This window comes from Haemaphysalis longicornis, unplaced genomic scaffold, assembly GCF_048455015.1.
Source record: "Haemaphysalis longicornis isolate Haplotype H1 unplaced genomic scaffold, Haemaphysalis longicornis Haplotype H1 scaffold_1, whole genome shotgun sequence".
In the NCBI taxonomy this organism is placed as follows: Eukaryota; Metazoa; Arthropoda; class Arachnida; order Ixodida; family Ixodidae; genus Haemaphysalis; species Haemaphysalis longicornis.
In genome coordinates, this window is record NW_027526203.1 from 217,725,840 (window position 1) to 217,751,778 (window position 25,939).

Below are 25,939 nucleotides of genomic sequence, written 5' to 3' on the forward strand. Positions count from 1 at the left end.
CAACACAGCCGACAAAATACAATGCAATTTTATTCCACGCATAGTCAGCTTCTCTGATGTCCCCTTCATTGGGCACTGGAACAACAAAACAACACCGTATAAGTCACAGAACGCTGGGTGCATGGGTATTTTTCGCAATGTATAGAAATACGTGGAGTCATGCTGCGGGGACACATACTTCCAGCCGTCTGCAATGGCGAGGTCCAAAATCCAGCAATGCTACGGCCTTAATGTTTAGTTACCCCTCTTATACCTTTAAAAGTATTGGATAATTACGACGAACCTAACTCCATGGCAATCATGAAACAGTCGGTATATAACGCCCCGCATTTCATTACTTGAGAAATATTCGCGCTACACAGCCTTCTGATGGGTTTTGAGGGAGGGGGGGTAGGGGATTGGGTAAAGCCCCGACTACCCTCCTGGAGCCCCTGACGCGCTAGTTCATACACCTTTGTTTGTAAAGATACCCAGTCTAAGACAACTGTGTACGAACGTCGCGTTATTCGCACGTCTCTACAATAGAGCTGTAATCGTGCGTGTTTACGTCGGAAAAACAAAACAAAAAAAAACAACACCTCATCGTTGCTGCGGCCGTGCGCGACCGCCAAGAGCAACCTGCGTAGTCGATGCAACGGTGCGAATCAGTAACAAACGATATGTTCCATTGGCAGTAACGTTTGACAATACATCTAATAACGCGGAAAGCTGTACGAGTGGCCGTATGCGACAAAAAAAAAAAACACGCCACACACATGGTCACAATTCGGCACAGCGTCGGGCCAGACGGACATTATGTAGGCTTAGAGTTCAACATCGTGCGAGCCTACGTTCACACCAAGAAAAGAGAAAAAAATGCTTGCAATTTGCCACCGCTACTTTCGTAGAACAAAGCCGGTCGAATTCCATCAGAAAGGTTGCGCTACACCGACACAATTCGCACAATCACACCAACAATAGATGCTGTCCCGACGTTCTCCGCATGAGATCGGTTACGTTAGCATGAAAACAGCCCACCACGATTTCCTCACGTACAGGTAAATACCCGGCAAGACCTGCTCCGGGAAAACGACAATAAAGCGCCTTCTTGATGTGGTACAGTACACATTCGTAACACAAATCGCACACAGCGCGAGACGACATTGCTTTTCCTTTTTTTGCCCGCGGTGTGTGGGCTAGATGGCGCTGCAGTCGTACGCATAAGAAATTAGTGCATTACAAATTTTAAAAAGCTTTCGAGCCCTTTCCTCACACGTGGCGGCTAATATTTTACACTAAATATAAAAGTAAAATCTGCTCACTCTGTTGTTTTCGTATTCATTAAGACGTAACCCGAACTTCCGCTACTGCAGCGTTTAGGGACGGAAAGACGCCTAAGATCCAACACCAACGCGAGAACCTGGCGGATTATACATATGCAGCGTCGCTATAAAAAGTGAGTGGCTGTAATCGATTTACGAAAGCAATAACAGCAGCTTAAATACGAAGCAGTAGCAGGGTCGGGGTCATGCCTCTACGAAGACTGCGTGCGCAACCTGACAAAGTACATGCGTGCAGTCGGCAAAACGCAAAACGCTCGAGCGGCGTGCCTCGGTCTGCGCGGGAGACATCAAGTGATAGCGCCTGGTTTCAGACCGGTAGATAGTGAGCATGCGCGGCCCATATCAGCGCGGTGGCTGTTTCCCTTGTAGCTGTGCCCGTCGACTTCGCTTCCGTGCGTTCTTGCGTCCTGAGAAGCGCTGCCTGGGCTGCCGGGACGGAAAACAAACTGGTGATCAGCAAGTTTTAGTACGGCATTGGCTGGGTTTAACGACGTGCGACGCTTAATTTTCACGGCAACCTACGCAATTTATGCGTTTTTTTTTTAATGCAGAGCATTTCAGTAACTCACGATGTCACCCGCGTTGACGTCCGTAGTCGTAGTCCGCACCGTCGTTGTCCGCACCCCTCCCCCTACACTATATAAAAAAAAATACTATCCGGCGCCTGGCTTCGATCCCTCGACCCTGCGGGCGGAACGCAATGTACATGGTGCTCTACCCACAGCGCCACAAAGCCGACACAGAATGGGAGGCTACGAACGCGCCTTATATCCTTGACTCATTCACACTATATAAAGAAATACTATCCGGCGCCTGGTTTCGATCCGTCGACCCTGCGGGTGGAACGCAATGTACATGGTGCTCTACCCACTGCGCCACAAGCCGACACAAAATGGGAGGCTACGAACGCGCCTTATATCCTTGACTCATTCAAACTACGTCAAGAAGCTGCTGATACAACGCATTCACTACCACCAACTCCCCAAACACTAAACGTTAACGCAATACACCCACCCCCTATGCGACGCATTTACTCGAGTCCCCCTCGTGGGGAGATGGGCCCAATTTTTCTGTATTCGAGTTCGCACAGACGCCCAGGACCCAGCTCATGCAGTCTCCGCCGCGTGCAGAAAATACGCTGCGTGTTTAGAGAACGACGTTACGGTATGTGCCCCCGGGCAACTTTTTTATTTTTGTCTTTCTTAGTAGGCCACTGGCCTCTCAGCGAAGGAATTCTAATCCCGAAACTTGTCGAGCACGTTAATGCTCTGACGTGTATTTAAAAGCCAACTCAGAAGGCACAAGCGCATTCGCGTTCGCACAAACTCCTGGGACCCAGCTCAGTCTCCGACGCGGGAAGAAAATAAGCTGCATGTTTTGTTACGATATGTGCCCCGGGCAACTTTTGATTTTCCGCCTCGCGTGTAGAAAGACCGTGGTTCGAATCCCTGGTGCCGGACAATCCCCCCCCCCCCCCACAAAAAAAAAACAGAAACCTCGCCATTCTGGAATTGCAGTTGGGGCTTGGGGTCGCCTGACCCAGGCGTCGCCTGACTGCGTTACGGCGTTAGGGAGTGCGTTACGGCAATGGTCGCCTGACCCCGGCGACCATTGCCGTAACGCACTCCCTCACCAGAGCAGGATTGGCCACCCTGGTGTAGTAACGGCCACAACCTCCCATGAATACGCCAATTAACCCACGGCCCTCAGTCTCCAGTGGCTGCGAAGCAACTGACTACGGCGGCGGTCGGACCTGTGACGCAGCAGGGGGTGCTAAGAATACCTGGACCCGGACAGGCCGCCACTGGAATCTGAACCTGGCAACGTTTAACACGAGAACCTTATCTAGTGAAGCGAGTCTAGAGGTGTTCGAGGAATTAAAGGGCATCAAATGGGATGCAATAGGGCTTAGTGAGGTTAGGAGAACAGGTGAAGCCTTTACGGTGCTGAAAAATGGACACGTTCGATGTTACCGTTGTCTAGAGGACAGAAGAGAACTTGGCGTAGGATTTCTAGTCAATAAAAGCATAGCTGGTAACATAGAAGAATACTATAGCATTAATGAAAGGGCAGCAGGCCTCGTAATTAGTCTCAATAAGAGGTACAAGCTCAAAGTGGTACGGGGCTATGCCTCCACATCCAGCCATGACGACCAGGTAGTGGAACGCTTCTATGAAGATGTGGAATCGGCAATGGCTAAAGTAAAAACACAGTATGCCGTAGTTATGGGAGATTTCAATGCTAAAGCAGGCAAGCATCAGGCTGGAGACAAGCCAGTTGGGAACTACGGTCTGGGGTGTAGAAATAGCAGGGGGGACCTACTGGTTGAGTTTGCAGAACGGAATAACCTACACTCTTAGTCGATTCCTGGTTATACGACCCGCATGCAGGCGGGCCGCCGCGTCAATTTAAAGCCGCTTATAAAGCGGTGGTTCAGGCGGCCTCGACCGCAAGCGGCCCGCCAAACATGCGGCCCACCGAACACTCGGCCCGGCGTTTAAGCAGCACTCTTGAGGGCCGCCTAACCAGAGGGCCACCTAAAACATGGGCCATATGTTCGGCGGGCCGCTGGCCGTACTTTTTCTACGCGGCCCGTTATGCTAATCTATTCCCGCTTACGAAGCGGCCACCAAATCATACGGCCCCTGAAATAAGCGGCCTTCTTGCTTTTCACAAAAAAAAAAGAAAAAGAAAACCACTCGGCCAGAATCGACCTTATCCGTTTTTTTTTTCGCTCGCGTTGACAAGTCCAACGCCAGCACCCCGTGACCAATGCTCTAACCCACGTAACATCATGCGAGACATAAGCACATAGACGTAACCCTACGGGGAATCGAACCTGGGTCTACTACAATACATCAAGAAGCGGATACCATAACCACTGCGCCACGACCCACGCGCTGCTGGGGAGTGCAAACATGAGCTTATCAGTATTCTGCATGCTGTTGCGCGTCAAGCAGGAGTCTTTAATAACACATTCGGCGGCGAGTGGCTTTCTTTAGATCACCGTTTTTTAATCGCTCTACCAAAGAGGCATAATACTAGGTTTGCGGGAATTTAAGTACACTGGTACGAGCGGAAACCTTTTGTCATGCTGTGTGCCCGTTCCAACAGTATGATGCGCCATGCGGGGATTTATTCCATCTATGCCAACGGAATTGATAACAGTTATTCTGCCTGGTTACCAAAAGTATTCTTGACCATTGGCGGAAAGTGCCCGTATGACAATGCTTGCAAATAACTAACACGTAAGGCACAATGTTGTACTGAAAATAAGACCTGTCTCGTCACAAATCACAAGTATACCAAGCATGAAATGGTGTACTGAATTTTTTCTGCTCGTCGTAGCTTTTCTGATAATGCGGTTACATGCCTTGACCTTTGTTTTTGTAGTAGGGGGCGGTAGTAAAATACGCATCTGGTAATGTAATAAACCAATATTAAATCACTCACTCTACCTAACATTGTGTCGCGGCGCCTGCAGAATTGCTGCGTTGATGCCCAGGTAAAGAGCTGTCGGAAGGCAGATACTGCGCTTTATTTTATAGATCGCGAGCACACAAAGAATATCTTAAGGTTTTCTCACGCAGACCGGATAAGCGCGCGGCCGTATACCTTGTAACACCCTGCATTTCCAGAAAAATGCAGGTTTCGCGGAAGTCCCACCTTTAATCGTTATAACATCGTAAATGAATATCATTGGTAAAACAAAATTTCGAGAAACTAAAAATTAAGAAACATAAAAAAAATGACGGAAAATGGCGAACCGCATAACGCCCTGCATTTCCACAATAATGCAGATTAAGCGGAAATTCAACTTGTGATCGTTATCATAGCGTAGATGGAAATAATTGGTCGAACAAAGTTTTGAAAAACTAAACAACAAGGAAAGTATAAAAAATACAGAAAATGCTGAGCCTTAACTGTAACGCCCTTCATTTACAAAAAAAAATGCAGATATGGCGCAAGTAACACCTGTGATCGTTATAATAGGGTAAATGGAGATAATTGGACGGACAGGACTTGGAAAAAACAAGAAAACTGGCTCTGAAAGACTCACACTCAAGAGAAGCGCCATAAGAATGCTGCGCATTAGTAGACAATTTTCTGAATTTCTGCAATTTTTTAAGTGGCCTCGTTTCATTCACGCTTCCGTTATTAACCAGTTATATTATTGTACGCGGAAGCGCAAGGTCGCGGGTCAGCATTTTCAACTTTTTCAAGGCCGTTCACTAGAACCATAGTACTTGGGCATGAACGCACTCTTGTGCATCTGAAGTTTAGACCGTATAAATCAATGCCACCATAAACGCGTTGCAATGGCTGCAATTGCCCTAAAACAGTTTTAATTTGTGCCCTTCTGGGACATCTTCATGACCTCAGTTTTCATGCAATGAAGTTTTAGCTTCATAATCTGAGTGTTTTGCCACCTGATGTATCAGGCCTCAATGCACATACCACGAAATAAAAAAAACTCCCTATATTCATAATGCCATGTTACAAGCATAGCTGCAAACCAAGTATCTGTATACTTTAAACCTATCCGGATGTTGAAGTGATAGTCTACTCATACAAGCTTGGGACACGAACAGAGAAGTGAGTAGGGTATGTAAATGTTAAGTATTTTGTCATTCTCGAATTCATAAGCATGCACAAGTGTGAGATGAAAATTACATAAATGACACCATGTCGAAGGAACGATGTTTTCTTTTTATTTGATATCCAAAACACAAATGTGAACACCAAAGACATACTGAAATAACAAATAGAAGTATTAGCAGATTGCCCTTATGGAACACACAAATGAAAATCTTGTTTGTGGAAGAGCAAATAACCGCCTGTCAAGATAAAAGTATTGTTTTCATTTATGGAATCTTCAGCACCTTGCTGCTTACAAAACAGAGAGGAAGCTCGTCTTTTTTCAGGCTACTGACTGTACAACGCCCAATGTTTGGCCTAAAGCGGACGGGTATCTCATGTCCTTAATGTAATATATTACCAAACAAAGAAAAAGTACAATCTCCGGGCTTCAATTAGGGTCCAGGTACACCACTTCCGATGATGTAGATGGCCTTTGTAGAATCGCCCCAAGCAATCTTTGGACGGGGAGCTGCTGCTTCTGGAGTTTCGTCGCACTGGAATGGAAACAGCGTTGTAAACATTTCAAAAACGTTGAGTCACGGGTAGCAATCTGTTGTGTTGGCACTGCGTGAAGAAAAACGGCCGGTGAGAAAGTGACCAGGTAATAGTGGTGGCGTTATTTATCGGTGGTATAGGCGTATAGCCTGAAGGGGCGCAGCAGAAGTATCACCAACGTGTTAGAAGATATGTGAAAATATCATAAATCAGGCAAGTGAATCGCTGTAGTTTAGGCAATTATTTCTTTCTTACTGCTTGTATATGCAAACGCTCTCCAAAAGGACGTTTTCTTCATATTGTCACGAAGACAAGGACGATGCAGTTGTGTTGAATGAGAAACACGTTTATTGGAGCGAACTTGTGCTCCCCTAACAACTCAAAAGAATACAGAGGCGGCGAAGCAGCGGTCAACAAAGTGACTTGCACAGGCGAGTGTCGTCGAATCGAATGCCCCGGCGTCCGCACTGCAGGCTTTTTATCTTTTGGCGCGCGTGGTTCTCGAAACGTCGATTCGCATCGAGAACATAGTAGATCCAAGAAGATTATTCTGGGCTGTTCACGTTAGATCGGAATGCTCTCCCTATCACAACAGATAACACATGCGGCACAGAAAGAAAGAATGGAACACGCGCTTCCCTTGGCGCAGAGATAACACAGACCGGCGCAGCCGGGCGGTAAAAGCAAAACACAAATAAACAAACCCAATGTATGGTTCGCGGCAATATACATAGCAAGGCCGAGCGCTTTCTCAGTGCAAAGGCGTGCGAGAAGACGTTGCCATAATTTTATTTGACGGCGTAAAGAAACTCGGTTCGCTGTAACATGCGGAGGGTAATGTGCCATAGTTTCTTTTTATGAAACAATTTCCACCAATTGTATGGCGCAAAACATTTTATAAGGATGGAACAAAATTGCTAGCAATATCTTTAGCTAAAGCATAGGTAAACTGCGCGCACCGAGCAACAGCCAGCGCATCTGTAACAACATTAGAAGCCACCGCTTCGAGCGACCTCCACGCCGGCGCCGCGCCGCGTTTGCGCTGCCAATGCTATCGTGTTTCTGCAAACCGCGAGTTGACACTCCAGACAGACGACAGCTGTGGCGAACACAACATGATGGGGGCTGGTGTTACTCATGAATGCTGCTTTATGTGAAAACTTTACTACTTAAACGCACCGTAATGACGTTTACTAATCGCCACAGAATCCAGGCTACTCGACGCGCCAGAAAAGTCACTAGCCGAAACGACGATGCGAAAACCTAGTTACGAAAAAAACGTTACATAACTTTTTGCTACGCCTACCGAAAATGACAAGCAGTGGCCATGGAATATTAAAAAATACAAAATTCAAAATTGGGTTTTATGTGCCTTGACCTGGAGAATGAAACGCGTGTAAAAATGCAATTTCTTTATGACACCACGGTACTCATTGCGGCAATGGAAGTACCACACATGTGCAAGCGTTTTCATTTTTCGCCTGGATCCCAAAACGGCCGCGGCACAGGGAAACCGAATCCCCTCTGTAAAACACGTCAAATTTACCGTACGGCCCCGGGTATCGGAGAACGGTTTTGGCGCGGGCTTCTTACGACGTCGAAAAAGGCATAATTTCATGGCCCTTACTAGTTGTCAGCAAACACTAATTCTTACAGTCTGCGCCCACCCTCCTCGAAAAAAAAACAAGAAATCCAGGGACTTACCTATCCTTTCGTGTTCAACCGGGCTATGCCCGCAATAGACACACCAGCCGGCTTGACATGGCGCCGCTGCTTGGCTTGCGTGACCGGTGGCCCTAATAAACCCATCGCATTTGCAGTTGTTTCCACTGTTACACCGACCTCGAAGCACACATTTGACGTCAGTTGAACCGAACGTGCTCAAGAAAGTGTGAATGCTCGGAACTAAGTATGAACTAAACAGAGAAAGAGTCAAAGCGCGGGACCCCAACTTGCTCCGTGGTGAAATTCCTCGCACGTGCGTGATAGAGACAAATCACCGTACCACAAGTCGCCGCGCGCGAACTTTTTTCCTTCTGCGCATGTGCGCGCGCGATATTTTTGAACTTTTTTCGGCTTTCGCCGCGTCGTCGGGCGCGCGTCGTCGGCCACCGCAAAAGAAGCTCGCGGGCGATTGTGGGAGGAGAAATGCGCGCATGCGCCGCAAGCCACACATATCGCTCCGAGCTTCATGATTGCCCCCCTTTTTTTATTTTATTCCTGTCGTCAGGCTGTCTGCTAGTTTATAGCCGTGACACGCGCCGTTGGCGCAGAATATAAGCGTGATGTAACAACCTGAGGTTTTGTCACGGAAAAGAAGTCTGTCAGGGCCTCTTACACCACGGTATTTAGAATGCCCACCGCATATAAATAGGACGCCATCCGGGACGCGACTAAGAGTGTACGCATAATGAATACCTTCTTCTGTAAAGGGGAGAGCCGGAAGTGGACGTGGAGGAGCCCGAATGAGGACCATAAAAATGAAATAGACTTCATATTATGCGATAACCCTGGCGTTGTGAAGGATGTGGAAGTGCTCGGAAGGGTAAGGTGTAGTGACCATCGTATGGTAAGACCTCGAATTAAGATAGATTTGAGGAGGGACCGTAACAAGCTAGTACGGAAGAAGCCGATTAATAAGCTAACAGTAAGGCGTAAAGAAGAAGAATTCAGGGTCGCGCTGCAGAACCGATACTCAGCTCTTACCCAGGAAGCCGAGCTTACGACACAGGAAGCCAGCGACAACCTTACACGCATTATCACGGAGTGTGCAGTAGAAGTCGGGGGCCCGATGGCTAGACAGGATACTGGTAAACTTTCCCAGGAGACGGAAGATCTAATTAGGAAACGGCAAACCATGACAATCTCCACCGCAGCTAAAAGAATAGAACTAACGGAGCTTTCTAAGTTAATCAATAAGTGTAAGGCAGCTGACATACAGAAGTATAATATGGAGAGGATCGAATACGCTGTAAAGAACGGAGGTAGCCTGAAAGCAGTAAAGATGCCTCTTGGCGTGGAGAAAAATCAGATGTATGCACTTAAAGACAAGCAAGGCAATGTCATCACAAATAGGGAAAACATAGTCACAGTGGCCGATGAGTTCTACATGGATCTGTACAGTAGCCGGGACATCCAGGATAATGCCGAACGAGACAGTAGCTCAGAGGACATAAACATCCCACCAGTAACTACGGAAGAAGCAAGGAAGGCTTTGAAAGAAATGAAAGGGGGCAAAGCACCTGGTGTGGATCAGATAACAGAAGACCTCTTGAAGGATGGAGGAGAAATTGTACTTGAAAAACTGGCAAACCTGTATACACAATGGCTAATTACAGCAAGCGTACCGGAAACTTGGAAGAACGCGAACATCATCCTGATCTATAAGAAAGGTGACATAAAGGACCTCAAAAATTACAGGCCGATCAGCTTAGTGTCACTCGTCGACAAGGTACTTACCAAGGTAATCGCTAACAGAATTTCTGCAACCTTAGATTTCAGTCAACCTAAAGAACAAGCAGGGTTCCGTAAAGGTTATTCAACAATAGACCATATTCACACGATCAGTCAGGTGATAGAGAAGTGCGCTGAGTATTCTGAACCCCTATAAACAGCCTTCATATATTATGACAGAGCATTCGACTCGATCGAAACCCTAGCAGTTATTCAGGAATTACGGAACCAGGGAGTAGATGAGCATTATGGAAAAATACTAGACAATATCTACAATGGGTCCACAGCTACCATCATCCTCCATAAGGAGAGCAGTAAAATACCTATAAAGAATGGCGTCAGACAAGGAGACACAATCTCTCTAATGTTATTCACAGCATGTTTAGAAGAAGTATTCAGAACGTTGGATTGGAAACAGGTGGGAGTAAGGGTTAATGGAGAATACCTCAGTAACCTCAGATTTGCTGATGACGTTGCCTTGCTAAGTAACTCGGGGGACGAATTGCAAAGCATGCTTTCCGCACTAGACGAACAGAGTAGAATGGTGGGCCTGAAAATTAATATGCACAAAACTAAAGTAATGATCAATAACCTCGGGACAGCACAACAGTTTGGGATAGGGGGCGAAGTAGTGGAAGTGGTAAAAGAATATATCTACTTAGGCCAAGTTGTGACCCCGGATCCAAACCATGAGGCAGAGATAATTAGAAGGATCAGAATGTGGGGGAGTGCATACGGCAGACATTCTCAGATAATGAATAGCAGCCTACCATTGTCCCTGAAGAAGAAAGTACATAACAACGGCATCTTACCGGTACTCACCTACGGGGCAAAAACTTGGAGGCTCACTAAGAGGGTTCAACTTAAACTGAGAACGACTCAGAGGGCAATGGAGCGGAAAATGATAGGTGTAAAAATAATACACAGGAAGAGAGCGGAGTGGGTCAGGGAACAAACGCGTGTTAAGGACATACTGGTGGAAATTAAGAAGAATAAATGGACGGGGGCAGGGCGTGTAATGCGCAGGCAAGATAACCGTTGGTCATTAAGGGTAACAGAGTGGATCCTAGAGAAGGCAAGCGTAGCAGGGGGCGGTAGAAAGTTAGATGGGCGGATGAGATCAAGAAGTTTGCAGGGACAAGAAGTTTGTAGTGAAGGAGAAATGGAATATCTACCGTGGGAAAAAACTAGAAGTGCAGAAAATGGTGCAAGCAAAGATCAAGCATAAAAGCGAACAATGGATGGCAGAAATACGGAAGAAGGACAAAAGCGCATCCAAGAAGTTTTGGAACCATGTAAAATCACTAAGCTCAAAAAACGATAACCATCAAAAATTCCTGATTGATGAGGAGGGGGAACATTTAGAAGGAGAGCACGGGTTGGCGTATATCCATCGAGTGATTAGTGAGAAGTTTAGGACAATAGTGGTAGCGAAACCTGCACCGATAACATCAGCGCCACAGAAGACTGCGGAAAAGGAAATAAGTTTGAGCAACCTTGATTGGAAAAAAGCAGAGCAAAAGGTTTCCCCCCCGACAGCAGAGCGCTCGGACGGAATACCAATCAACTGATAAACCTGCTTGGACCTAAAAGTAAGGAATCGTTTATAAGGGCAATAGATAAGGTGATAGAAACCAAATAAATACCAGAGGACTTGTGAGAAAGTAGGATGAATTTAATATATAAAGGCATAGGAGAAGCCAGTATTGATTCATACAGCCCACTCACAGTAACGTCAACGGTGTATAGATCCGTAATGCAGGCGATAAATTCAGAAATTCAAGAATCGATGGAAGAAAATGAAATACTTGGGGAACTGCAGAATGGATTTAGACAAGACAGGCGACTGGATGACAATTTTTTCGTAATAACGCAATGTATTGAAATTGCGAAAGCACAGAATATACCACTATGGATTACGTTCTTGGACAATAAAGGGGCATATGACAACGTAAACAGAGAACGGCTGTGGAGAATGCTGAAACTCCAGGGATTAGATGACGAGTTAGTACAGCTCCTTATAGCAATCTATAAAGACAATAGAGTACACCTTAATTGGGAAGGACAGAAATGCGCCCAGCAGGTCAACATCCATCGGGGACTGAAACAGGGATGCCCTTTGATCCCAATACTGTTCATGCTTTACATGGCAGGTTTAGAAAAGAAACTGGAAGAAAGTCAAGTAGGGTTTAGCCTAACCCATATGCTGCAAGGCGAAGTGGTACAAAAGCATATTCCGGGAATGTTATACGCAGACGACCATGTTCTTTTAGCTGATAACCAAACCGATATGCAGCGGCTAGTAAATATTAGCTGCCAGGAATCCAGCGACCTCGGGTTAAATTTCAGTGCAGAAAAATCAGGAATAATGGTTTTCAATGACGCTAACACTGATGAACTGTCTATCCAGCAAGGCGAATTACCTAGAGTGAAAGAATATAAATATTTGGGAGTGTGGATAAACGAAGGGGATGACTACTTAAAAACTCACGAGGAGCAACTTAAGGTTAATGGAAAGCGAAACGCAGCTATAATGAAGCAAGAGCTCTGTGGGGGTATAACAAATATGAAGTAGTGAGAGGAATGTGGAAAGGAGTAATGGTTCCGGGTCTCATGTTTGCGAATGCTGTACTCTGCTAAAAATCAGACGTTCTATCAGGCATTGAAGTAAACCAGAGAACGGTAGGACGGTTGGCCCTAGGCGCGCATGGAAAAACAACTAACGAAGCAGTTCAGGGAGATATGGGCTGGGCGTCGTTTGAAGTTAGAGAAGCTCATAGTAAAATATGCTTTGAGATGAGGTTGAGGTTTGAAAATGTCACTTTATGAGGTTTGAAAATGTCATTTTAGACAACTGAAGTGAAAAAATTTTAGAACAATAAAACTTACAAATCGAAAACAGGACAATAAAATACGCAAAACAGAGTTCGCGAGAGTTTTATTGCTTAAAAAATTGTAATCTTGAACACATTCATATTTAATGCATACAGCTTGGTTCGTCTTAATGAAATGGCCACTTTGACCACTCATACCCAATGCAACTGAACATTAAAAAAAGGGTGTTAAGAAATTCTTAATTCATGATTGTTATAATTTTCCGGAGAATATTTCGTTCATTTTAGAATAGAGAAATTTACTCGGAGGCTATATGTTGCTACACCCACCACTTGATTTGCTGGCATTGGACAATGTATTTATTCCCTGGCTGCCCCTGCACGAGCTCTCAAGGTAGTGACTACCTTTATCGCCGTCATTAAGGTGCTCAAGCATGCGCTCGTTCGCACCCCCATCAGTTCCTCTAAAACTGTAAGGGTCTGCTTTGCAGACTTCACGTACTGCAGGTCGTATGCCCTGTACATGGCACATACAAGAGCGATTCCTGACGTGAAGTCAAAGACGTCAACGGATACATGTTCGCACACCACCTTAATTGAGTCGGACCCGAGTGGGCTGCTAGCCGTGTACGGCAGAGTCGGGTGAAGTATGCAGTATCTGGGTCTAGTAAAAAAAGACAATTAATGCTGAAATATAGTTGCTGTAAAAAAGTACATTATGTGGAGAGACATCAATATGTATAAATTATTACTCTGATTGTCTTTACTATGCCATGTCGACTGAGAAAGAAAATACCTGCGATAATAAGTTACAGGGAAAGCTCGGTTTTAGTACATCCCCCGGTTATGCGAAGACCCGCTTCCTATGATTAATCATTGGGGTCGCAGAAACCTGCCCTTAGAACCTACGCATTAAATACACCGGTTCTATAAAGCAAAAGTACACGCAGCTAGCTTCATGTGATGTATGACTCGCAACCTGACACCCCCATTGCGGTTAAAAACCTGCATACTTCCTACCTTTCAGACCGCTTTTCTTGCCACATTTTCGATTAACATTGCGCTATCTCCCCGCTTGTCTGTTTGTGGCACCACTCTTTTTCTACTCGTTTTTTAAAGCAAAGCTTTTTACCTCTACCCCCAAAGGGTTCTTTCGTGACCGTTGGTGTCACCAGAAAACTCCAGCGAACAAATAAAAGAATTTACTCGCACCGCCGGGAATCGAACCTAGAACTAATAGACTAACAAAGCGATTGCCCGTTGTCTTACCGATTTAGCTACGAGCCCACGCGAAAACTAGGAAGACAGGTGGGGTACTCACCAAGGACATCTACGGGTTTACCCCCTGCGTTCTTGCTGAATGCCGCGTGAAAGCGTCACGCGACCCCTCACGCCCGTCTAGCGGCCCTGTGCGCACCTTACTCATGTGCTAAGAGTTACAAACATTAAAGGAAGCTCACACCAATGCATGGCATCTCACTTCTAGTACGCATGCGCTAAAGCCTGTGGCCTCCAGTGTTCACGTAAAAAATCACAGCTCCTTGTCGTCCGCCCTCACGCCAAATCAAGGAATACATTCAAATACTCCTTGATGGCCAGGCCATCACTCCAAGCCCCAGCATCAGGATCCCGGGCCTACATCTCGAGGCTAACACCAAGAGTGACGTCTCCTTGCAGCTCCTCAAAAACAGCATTAATCAAATATACACGTGATTAGGTGAGTTGCCACCAAGAAGCGAGGCTTAAAGGAATCCGGTACCTTTCGATTATTTGAAGCTTTTGTCCTCTCGAGAGTTACTTACGTCAACCCCCTGTCTTCTTCTCGACAAGGAAGACATAGAGATGCTTTATATAATTATTAGAAAGACGGTCAAGCAGGCCATTGGTCTTCTCATGAGTGCGTCCACACAGAGGCTGCTTAGCACGGGGCTCCAAAACACGGTGGAAGAGCTGATAGAAGGCCGTCTTTCTAACCAGAAGGTCCGACTCAGAACTGCGATGGGTAACCGCATGCTTCATCAGATAGGCTGGGCAGCCCAGAATGTCACTCCGATGACGTACTCCCACATTCTTGGCGACTAAAACTAAAGATGCACTCTTTGCTTAGAAATATGAACCGCTCCCATGACGAGGGTCACCGAAAAGCACGGGCTCAAGCGCTAAACACCACCCTCGGTGGGAATCATGCAGTTATCTACACAGACGCTTCCAAACATCGAGGGCAGCAATACGCCATCATCGTGGCTACCTCCAGAACCAACCTCCTTGCGTGTACCTCGTTTAGGACCAAAGAAAGGACGGCAGCAGAAGAGGCAGCCATCACATTCGCTCTCGCTCAACCAGGGGTTCGGAGGGTAGTCATCGATTTCCAGCAAGCCTACTGGAATTACTACTAGGGTCGGGTGTCCTGACCTGCACTGCGCGTGCTAAAAAACCACTCCCCAAATGGTTCCATTCAGCTCATCTGGACACCCACTCACGCTTCAATGGAGGGCAACAAATACGCCCAGCCAACAAGCCTGCGCTTTTACCTCCCGTGCTATGGAGCTGCACGAGGACAGTCACCCGCTTGTCACGTTCAGGGAGATAATCCAGCATTATCGCCTTCTGAGACAGACCGTACCTTCGCCTTACCCTCACCTTTTCAGAGAACAACAAACTACCCTACGGCTCATACAATCCGGGCTCCTTCCCACAGCCTACGCGTCTTCACTTAATGTATCCGGATCGCTACGACGCTGAATGTAAATTTTGCTCAGAAGTAGGAACACTCCGTCCCGTAATCGGGGTGTGCGACTTTAGCCCTGAGCACGCTCCTTTCTTTCCGTCAACTACCCAACAAGAGCAATAGGAGATGCTGCTGTCCAGGCCCTCTCTGCCTACCCAGCTTCAGCGGGTGGACAGAACACAGGCCGCGCGGACTGCATATGGGCCCTACAGAAGAAGGAATCACTCCCCAGGGCTGCACTCTGGGCCGTTCAGAAATCTGAACAGAAGTATTTCTTCCTCCTCCTCCTTCTCTGCCGCAAATCTCGTCGCCTCCGTCCGTGGCGCTGAGACGGAGAAGACAGATCGTCTAACGCCGGGTTGGATCTTACTTTAATTTTACAAAAAACGTTACCACTATTGTGCTACACCAATACAACTCAACCAAACACCGTTCATGCTTCATGCATTGATTTAACCTTAACAAGAATATCTCTTTGAAGTAATAAATGGTGTGGTTAAGTGCATTTGATTTCTCTCTGGTTTTGGTATTTGTAGAGCGATGTGAGTGAATTTAAGTGACGTCGCATGGGTAACTGTTATAGGTGCCGTTTACAGCTTTGCTTTCCAACCACATTCACGGGGTGGATTGGCGCGATTTTTTTCCTACCCCAGTATACTCAAGGCATTATCTCAAGCAATCGCGACTGCAGCCGCTCGTGTCTGTTTTTCGGTTATTTCACAATCGGTGAAGCGTGCTCAGAGCCACAAGGTCCATTTTTATTTTTTCGCGCTGAGCACAACAAAACAATGCTACAAGTGCTCTCACGCTTAGTGATAAGATCAAAATAACCGAAGAGACCGAAAAAACGCTGAGCTCCCGCCGACCCTTCCACATACATTCGTTGCTTCTTTGTTCACTAAGAACAGCAGTGCAGTTCCCTTCAGCAAATGTCCGGCTTCAGAAAGGGCCCTGCTTCACCCATAGCATTTGCATTCTTCTCGCACTTTCGCTATGCTCAGCTTTATCACATGGCACACGGCTAACACAGCGAAACGATTTTGGAGCGCACATATTGTGGAAGTAAATTTTTTTTTCAGGAAATAGGTACTTAGGTCACGCACTCACAAATTATATGAGGACAAGTTACTCAGTAAATATCTTGTTGCGCCGGACCATTTACAAAGCGCTGTCGTCTGTCCATTTTCGGCTTCTCGTGTCTGTATCTAGTCTATGCTACTTCAAGATTTTAAAGAACCACTAGCAACCTCCCCACTGTGCATCTTTCGTAAGCTTGATTTTACTGGCAGATATCTTAAACACACTGGTTCCTTCCCAGTGTCCGGAGCTCCCCTTTATGTTAAGTTACATGATTAAGATGGTCAAGAAACCGAAATTTTGAGTGCAATTGACCTTTACGAAAGCACAAAAGTACAGGGTAAGGGCTATTTCGCTACCTGTGGTCAAAGTAACCATAAACGTTCAGCCTAAACACGTCAGGCAGCCTTTCTAAAGAGCAACGAATTTTTTCCCAGCTGCTCTCTCTTACATGTAGATCATTTCTCTTAGTTTAAAATTGGGTACACCCTAATATTTTTAAGGCCGAGGGCAACTCAAGCCTAGAGCCCTTTGCCAATGTTGCCATCTAATTCGCAAATGAAGCTCTGTTCTCACCTGTGTTGTGAAGATGTCATCCTCACTTGCCTTCACCAAATAGGGCAGCAAAACAGGAGCGCTGACACCTTTTGCATCTGTAAAGAGAACAAACTAAAGTTGTACAGCGGAACCGAACTGATGGAAACCATATTCATCGAATTATCCAGTATGTCGAACTTCTTCCGGCAACAGTATAGTTGCAGTGAAAATATAGCAAAAATTACGTCTATATCGAATAAACATGCAAGCGAAACCCGCTATAACGAACGGCAAATGACGCAGGAATGCCCCCCCCCCCCCCCCCCCCCAAGTTCGCTTTTCGTCAAAGTGAAGGAGAAATACCGCCGGCACACCCCTTCAAGGGATTTATCCCGGCCGCTCATGGGCAGTTGGCGGCTCCTTCCCTCCTTCTCGCTCTCCCTCCCTATCGTGACGCACCTGCGCCTTCTAAGGCGAGCTGTCGCACCCCATGCAAAAAACGATCGTGGCCCGTCCACCAAGTTTCTTTTCGTTCTTTGTGTTTGTACTGTTCGCGCTTTATAGGCTTTTTTTTTCCGAAGTGTAGCTGTGGTGGCTAGCGCTAGAAAAGTTTATTTTACGGCTCAGCTAGCGCGATGCGGCCGAATTTGCATTTCGCCGTGAAGCTGGCAATCATAAATCGAGTCAAACGCGGTGTGGCGCTATAGTACTACAAAGCAATCGTCATCTAGTGCAAGATAACGTTGAGTATACCTAGGTATAGCGGGACATGGCTGGCACACAAATTTCCTTGCCTGCTTCCTTGTGTCTGATTTCCACGTATACGTGTGCTCGTTAAGGAGGATATTCCCCCCCTTTTGCTCACGAATGTGGCCTTGCAAACGCTCCTGCGCCACCCTAAAACATAATAGTTCACTCCAAAGCCCACACAATGCTAATATACCTTTCGTTAGACCGGCGGCCTATGAACGAAATGCTTACGGTGCGCAAGCTGCAGTAGGATGGGGCAAAATTTCATTTTTATACAAAACAAACATCTACGCGTTGCTGGGGCAGGCGAAACCACACTTGCGAGCAAAACATAGAAATGGCCCCATAACGAGCACAGTTTCTGCGCAAGAACAAGCCACAGGAGTAGCATTAAAAGCGTTCTGCGCACCGCCTATATACCTCCAGCACCAGCCACCGTAAGCTTACCGAAGCGGTATTCAGACATGATAACCTGAAAAAGCTTAGAAATAAAAACCGCATTTCACTATGCCTCATTGCACAATTTAACCACAAAGCTACGCCAGCTTCCTCGAGGTCCGTGTGTGCGGGATTTCGCCGCACGTTAAAGTCCCCAGGTGGTCAAAATAATCCGGAGCCCTCCACTACGGCGTTCCTCATTGGCTGCGTTGCGTCGGCGCGTTAAACCCTTCAATAAAACAAGCTTCCGCCAGGTACCGGGCGTTTTCTTTGGTTCATGGCCACTGCAATGGAACAGTTGATACACTTTCAACCGTTATCGAAGGGAACTTATTTCACACTCGTTGACCTTCGCGAACACTATTGGCGGTGAGATGTTTGAGTGGCGCCCTCTGGCTCTGACGTCAGCTTAGGGACTCGCTCCGCTGTCGTCTGATACACTCCGCTTGTTAGGAGAAGTACCGCCTGTGCTCGGAATCGCCTGCTTTGATGTGTATTTACAGTAATCCACTTATTTTTGCCAGCTTCTGACAACTCTGAATAATTTCAAGCTGTATCCCGCGCAAGCTTGGGACGCACGAGGAGAGAGAGAACACCTTTCTTCAGAGCATCGGTTAGACGATCGTCTGTAACTCGTCCTTTCTAGCGCATTTGCGGGGGTCAGTGCTCAGAGCTCCTCGATAAGTAATCCTAATGCGTAGGCTTCTTATGAAGACTCTTCTGAAGACTCAGCGGTCTAATGCAACGCACTAAGCCGGGGGCCCTACATGTGGTTCGCACGGCAGGAAATAAAGCGGCTGTCTTCTATTTCTTTCCTTGTTGTTGACTTGTATCAGATGAATGTTTTTTTTAGATGCGACGCATCTCTTGCTCTGGGGTATGTCCCTCCGCCGCCGGCGTTGTCCGCACGCTCACTGCACATGTGCAACTCTCCCCCGTTCTACTCTCCGACAGCTGTGCGTAATACTCTCACTCCGTCTCATTACCATAACAACAGTTTCGTGCGCGCGCTTCGCTCCGCTCCCGTCTGCTCCGGCGCGCAAGTGCGCGCATGCGCGACTCTCCTCCGCTGTCTCCTCTCCTTCAGGCGCTGCGATATAAAGCGGGTAGCGCGCTGCGGCGGTTCAATCAGCGCTCGCTCTCGTTCGACTCCGCGTGATATCGACTGATGACTTCGTGCTTGGCTTGATTCTTCCGATGAAGACCTGATGGAAGCTACGGTCCCTTCAGCGAGTGCATTGACGCAATCCAATACCAGCGTCACGCTAAACGCTCAAGGCAACATTACGACTAAAGAGAATCAACCAATGGAAACGCCAATTGAACCCCCCGATGCGTCGCATCACATCAGGGTTCCCCTCGCGGTAAGATGGGCGTAATTTTTTTTTTCCTGTGCCCAACGCTTCAATTTTTCTGCACCGCCACAAACGTCTAATTAGGAAGTTTGGTTAGGTTTTGGAGGCTCACAAAGTTTGTGTAATTATGTTCTTCAGGCTGTACGCATGTATATCGTTCTTCACAAATTGGCTTTCGTTACGGCTGCGTTCAAGATGGCGTATATCCGCAGCGTCGTTGTTTATTCACATGCAAATACAATGAGGAAGTTTGTGCAACGCCACCGCGAAACGGCGCACACAACGTTGTCCAGAGTACTTGAAGGCAGCTTTTGTGCCCCAAATTTCTATCGTAACCATCGTTATCGTAACGAACTAAATCTCGAACCGAACAGTTATGACATGATTATGGTGTTTAAGGCTTGATATACTCGCTAACGTGCGCAATAGATTGTATACTGGCTGGCTTTCAGTATAACAAGAATCGAAACCGATTAATGTGTCCAAGCCATTCTTTATTGCTTTCCAACCCCTTCAAGAGTCAAGAGTAACGAAGAAATCCTTGCTTACCCTGGATGGGGTGCTACGAATTGAAGAAAATTACTCTTACTCCCTTGTCGTGGGCTGAGAACCCCGCCCACTAACCAGGTCCATTTACTGTTAAAAACGTTTCCTCCTCCAGCTCCTCCTCCTCTTGAGTGCAGTTTTAGTATACGCATATCTGAATATTGGAAAGATATGGCTTTGGGAAATGCACCTAAATATTCCTCCAGGTCTCAGCAAACATTGTGTTACTGTATTTTTACCGTAAACGTTAGTTGTTTTGCCCAATAAGCCTCCATACTGATTAGAAGCCTGGTATAAAGCCAGAACACGCCTATACACACAGTAGGTTATACCGTTTTTGCGGCCCATAATGCATGTCGGCATACTTCCATGCAGTGATAACATAAGGTGATGTGATACTTTCGAGCTTTCGGCAAGGTTGCGAAAACTTGTTTACTTTATGGCATACGATTAAATGCCTTCAATGACAAAGCCGAGAGCCCCGAAGGGCTGGAATTTGTTCTGGTCTTGCATTTTAGCTATTGTCGGTTATTAGCAGCGGGCTCTTCCTTTTGTTCCAAAGATTTCTGAATACAGAAGCTGACGCCTAGCTTCGACTCTTCGCGCTCCGCACAGGACCGGTTTCGCAAAGAATGGGAGAAGCCGGAAATGTTTCCTCCGCAGCGGTATCCAGAACTATACTTGGTTAAATAATGCCTTGAGCTGGTGTATGCGATGTTAAGTCTGTTATTATGCTAAAAAAAAGTGCACGCTAAATCTGCTGCGGACAAGCATCAGACGTCAACCGAGCGCAAAGAAATAGCAGGTAGAGCGAGCCGAGTGAAGCAGACGACAAATGCGAGAATCCCTAAAGCCCGTTCTACATGGTGCGGTTTTGGCCTGCGAATTCGGTGGAACGAACATTCGCCCTTGCAAAGTTCGCAATGCCTGGAAATGTCGTCTACATGGCATGCGAACGTCGCGATTTTCGCACTTTAGAAACACATTGTTTGTAACCGCATTAGGTCTGCCACGAGCAAAGCTTGTTGTGCACGTTAAAAAATAAGTTTTATTTTACTTTCTGGAGAAGTTGTTTCAGGTTGTTTTGCAGTAAATATGAGTTTATTAGCGGTTTTCATTTAACGATTGTCAATTATTTTTCAATATACGCACACATAGCAGAGAAGACAAACGCAGCAAGCAACCCTGGGCTCGCTTGTTGTGCGTGCCTTGCACATTTCGGTGTACCTCGGACGGGACTTCTTCGGTTATTATGCACTTCTTCCGAACTGCTGTGATGTCCGCGACACGCGCGGACATCGATTAAACATTCGTTGAAAACGGCGCTTGACATCGGTTTCTGAACACGCGTACGTTTGTGTTGATGCACCCGCGCTTACGCAGCGCGGATGCAAGCAACGCCATCTGGTTGCTAAGCGTGCAAATGGGGATGCCGTGACGTGGCCGTGACGTTCACCCAGCTGTGTTCCTATTGGCCTCAAGTTCTGGCCCTTCCACCGCCTCCACGCCGCACGAGCGGCGTTCGCCGGGGATGCTCGATCGTTCACAACATTTGGCACTTTGCCGCAGCAATGAAAACAGGTCGTTTTGCCGCTCGAGCGGCGCCGCATCTGCGAATTCGCAGGGAAAATCGCACCATGTAGAACGTGCTTAAGCCGACGTCACGGAGGCGCGCTTCGCAGCACTGCCCGTGGTCGCGCTCACCGCCAAAAGTGGGAGTGAGGGTTGGGGCAGGACCATAGTAGAAATCTGCGGATCGGGCATTACTGAGCATGGTTTGGGCGTGACCCAGGTGTCCATCGTTATTTGCTCAAGTTGCTGCACCTCACATGCAAAGCTAGTCGGCAATGTGACGCCAGCACACACGGGGAGCAGGCGCTCGTGTGAGCCGAGCACACAGTGGCCGTAGATACTATCTCGCACCGGATCACTAACAATTGTTTTCAGCGCTCTTGCGGCATGGCGACAAAGCAAGTATGCGAGCGAGCAGACAGCACCATATCGCAGTGGGACACGCAGCCTCGCTCCCGACATCTCAACCGATCTCAACTGCGCATGTCCGTGCGTTTTCCTCGGCCGCCTGCAGGTGACGGCACCGTGATCTTCGGCCGTGCGCTCCGCGGTTCGTATTTGAATTGTCCATGATTGTACGCGCAAAATTATATTCTACCAATGCATACGCGTGCCGCATTTGTACGAAGTGACTGCTGCTCGGGCGCCAAAATAAGCCGCTGTTGAACACCTACTCGTTTCTTTTCATGTTGACATTTCGCCCCTCTGTCAGCCTGAGCCAAATTCATCAAAGCGCACTCAGCATTCCGTGTTCAGGGTCAAATAAAAGCGCCAGAGGAAGTAAGGTAAAACAATCTTTGTTTCACTGCGCCTTGACCGTGAAGCGGCCAGCGCGTTCAAGTTCGCCGTTTCGTCGGCGGTGAGCCATCGGCGGCGGCTCGCGCCATGCTGCCCTGTTCGCATACTCAGGCCGTCGAAAACCTGCCACGCGCGCAGAAATGCGCTTGGACGTTTCTGCCATGACTGTCAGCATAGTATTCAAGCAACATATTTTGCACACTTGAGCGTTCTTCGCAGAGTGCACGAACGCTTTTCACGAGGAAAAATATCTCGCCGCGGTGAATACCTCACTTACCTCTATCAGATGCAGTTGCTGTGTTGCCGCAGCTCCATCCGTATATCTTCCCTTATCATGGACGCTGTCCTCACGCGGAGCACGGCAAAAGCACTGTAAAATTGTCGCGACACTGACCAGCGGGACCACCACCACACAAAACGCCCCGCCGGAGGATCACGCAGGCAGTCAAAAACTTCCACCCCGCCTGCATGTCAATGACCCCAAGCCTGCTCGCGGGAAACGCCTGACGTCACACCTGCGGCGACCAATAAAAGCGGCATCTCTTTTTTTTTGTTTTGTTTTCTACGCTCCTCGTATCAGTTCCCCTCTCCCGCAAAGTTGCGCCCCGAACCGAGTCGAAAAAGGGTCGCAGAAATCATGACTATGTCCTGTGACTCTGTTTTGACTCACCAAGCGTAAAAAGGTAGTCGTGGCGGCAGGGACTCTCTTTTGACCAACTTTTTTCTTATAGTGGCAGCCATCGATGTTAAAAGCATTCGACTCGGGACTTCATGAGGCAGTTATCCAAGGCGCACGCAATCGTAAACTGGACGGGAAGCCACTCGCCTTTGTGCAAGATTCCTTGTGAGACCGCTACTATCGAGTACGAGTTGGTGAAACACTCGGCCAAAAAACAGCAAACTGCATCGGAATACCTCAAGGTTTCGTCTAATCACCGACGCTATTTAATACCGTCATGGCTGACCCTCCCCCATAGCTGGATGAGATTGAAGGCTTATGATTCACGTTCGATGCAAAGGACATCACGCTTTGGACGAAGTGAGGTTCGGTAGGCGAACAAGAACAGCAAATCCAGCAATGCCTTACAGCCGGGTTCAGACTGTTGTCGCAACTGTCGTAATGTCTTTAAATAATTACGTCATTGACGTCTCAGCCAACCGAACTGCGTGAAACGCCGTTTTTTTACGTCCATAGCGCGCCATACGGCTGTTACGTCGGTAGTCTGAACATAGCATTACTGGGGCGCTGAAGTTATTTGTGAACATTGCCGGATTACTAGCGCCAATTGTAGTCTGGAGTACCTAGGTCATGTTTCGACCACTCTCGCTGCATTTACGCGGCTTTCAGTAGAAAAATAAATTCGACAGCGCTGCCCTCCTCGCTGCATCCTCCTTGCCCATTTCTTATGACGTCTCGTATGGCGTGAAAACGAGATGGCTTGCCGTGAGTGCGCCAGTGGACGGCTCGCCGACCCTCTGACAGAATCAGTCGTCGCAGCATTTAGTCTGGCGGCGGCCGGCGGTTCGTTGCAGTTCGTTCGCTCAGTTGAAACTAAGCCACGACACGTTTGTGCCTTGAAGAATGTGCCTTTAGTTTGTTAGTTTGTTGACTGGATCAAGCTCTAAGTCCAAGCCGCTCCACACAAGCGCACATACGACGCTTCGCTGACTGGTACGCTAGTAGAAAAATTTAAGGCCAATTGAAGGTGGGAGGAGAGTTAGCCAAGTTAATATAGGTACTAAGGATATAAAATCAACCGAACCTTTTATCGTACAGCGTAAAACCAAGCTTCAGTAAGCACTTTTTTTAGGCTGGGTGAACTAGCACAGAGGTCAGCAGCCCGACCATACATCTGCGAACGCTTTTCTGCTTAAAGAATGCAGTCGCTAGAGATGAGATATATGAGATAGAGATGAGGGAGCGCATCGCATTTCAGCGCCTCCGGTGACGCGGAGGAAGTTATTTCACTGAGTACGCCACGGATAGCGATTGTTACCATTCCAAGCCATGCTGGTGGGCTTATCTGACACATTTTATAGCCGACAACATGGCAGAAGCATGATCCCCAGCCAACGATAACGTCGGATTCCAAGCATGCCGTTTCACAGAACCGAAGCCGAAACTGGTTTGAATTCTAATCTTGGACATCGCGCAATCACGTAGCACTTCGTAAGGACGCCACTGTTTTTAGGGGTTGCGGCCGCCGCAGACCGCGCATGGCAGCTTTTTAAAGCAAAGCTTTATACCTCTACCCCCCCCCCCCCCACCCCCACGGTTCTTTTGCTACCGTTGGTGTCAACAGAAAACTCCCGCGAACAAATAAAAGAATTTACTGGCACCGCCAGAATCGAACCTGGAACTAATAGCGTAACAAAGCGAGAGCCCGTTGTCTTATTGATTTAGCTAAGAGCCTACGCGGAGACGGCGAAGACAGGTGGTGGACTCACCAAGCACATCTCCGGGTTTACCCCTTGCGAATGCCACGTGATAGCGTCACGCGACCTCATGCGCCTCTGTGCGCTCCGTCCATGGCACGTCTTGCGGCCCTGCGCACTCCTTCTGCGTGTGCTAGGAGTTACAAAAATTAAAGGAAGCTGACACCAACGCATACATCTCACTTCTAGTACGCCAATGTGCTAAAGCCTCTGGCCTCCAGTGTTCACGTAAAAAATCACAGCTGCTTGTTGTCCGCCCTCACGCCAAATCAAGGAACACAATCAAATACTCCTTGATGGTCAGGCCATCACTTCAAGCCCCAGCATCAAGATCCTGGGCTTGCATCTCCAGGCGAACACCAAGAGTGACGTATCGTTGCAGCGCCTTAAACACAACATCAATCAAATCATACACATTATCAGGCGAGTTGCCACCAAGAAGCGCGGCCTCAAGGAAGCCGATACATTTCGATTAATTCAAGCTTTTGTCTTTTCGAGAATCCCTTACGTCAAACCCTGTCTTCTGCTCGGCAAGGAAGACATAAATATGCTTTATATAATGATAAGAAAGGCGGTTGAGCTGGCCATTGGTCTTCCCCTGAGTGCGTTCACTGAGAGGCTGCTTAGCACGTGGCTCCACAACACGGTGAAAGAGGTGATAGAGGGCCATCTTTCTATCCAGAAGCTCCAAATGAGCGGAACTGCGGTGGTTCACCGCCTCCTTCACCAGGTTAGGTGGGCAGCACAAAATGACACTCCGTTTGATGTACTCCCGCACTCTTGGCGACAAGAACTAAAGATGCTCCCTTTGCTTAGAAATAGGAACACCTCCCACGACGAGGGTCTTCCGCAAGCACGGGCTCAAGCGCTCAACACCACCATGTGTGGGGATCTGCAGTCATCTACACTGACGCCTCCCAACGTTGAGGGCAGTAGTGCGCCATCATCGTGGCTACC